The following is a 661-nucleotide window of genomic DNA, read 5'->3' as shown; positions in this document are numbered from 1 at the left end:
CTGGGGGGGGCGTGGCTCAGTCCTTGGGGGGCTCTGAGGGGAGGAAAAGTTTCTGCACCGGGAACTTGGGACCTGCAGCACAGCACAGCCCCTCCTGTCACTGCAGCCACAGCTCTGCTGCCCCTGCCCTGGCACACAGCCCCCGAGGCTGGGGGAAGCCCCTGGAGCTGCTGGAGCCCAGCCCTGAGCTCCCCCTGCCACAGCCAGCACTGAGCCACAGCCCTCAGCACCTCACCCCAGGGCTTTGGGATCCCTGCAGGGCTGGGCACTGCCCCAGCTCCCTGGGCAGCCTGGCACAGGGGCTGACACCCCTCTCAGGGAAACAGTTCTGCCTCAGCTCCAGCCTCAACCTCCCCTGGGCAGCTCCAGGCTGGTTCTGCTCATCTTGTTACTTGGGAGAAGAGACCTTGAGCCACAGGCTGCTGTGATGGAGTGTCAGAGAGTGCTGCTGTGTCCCCTCAGGCTCCTCTTCTCCAGCCTCAACACCCCCATTCCCTCAGCCCCTTGTGCTCCAGCCCCTTCCCCAGCCTCACCCTGCAGCCTCTGTCTCCAGGCTCTTGCTCCTTCAGCCCTCTTGCTCCAACTCCAGCCCTTTCCCTCTTGTTTTGGAGCTCAGGAGCAGAGACTGACCCTCCAACCTCAACCTCCCCTGGGGCAACTA

Source organism: Colius striatus, chromosome 1, assembly GCF_028858725.1.
Source record: "Colius striatus isolate bColStr4 chromosome 1, bColStr4.1.hap1, whole genome shotgun sequence".
Lineage (NCBI taxonomy): Eukaryota > Metazoa > Chordata > Aves > Coliiformes > Coliidae > Colius > Colius striatus.
This window is presented reverse-complemented; position numbering follows the sequence as displayed.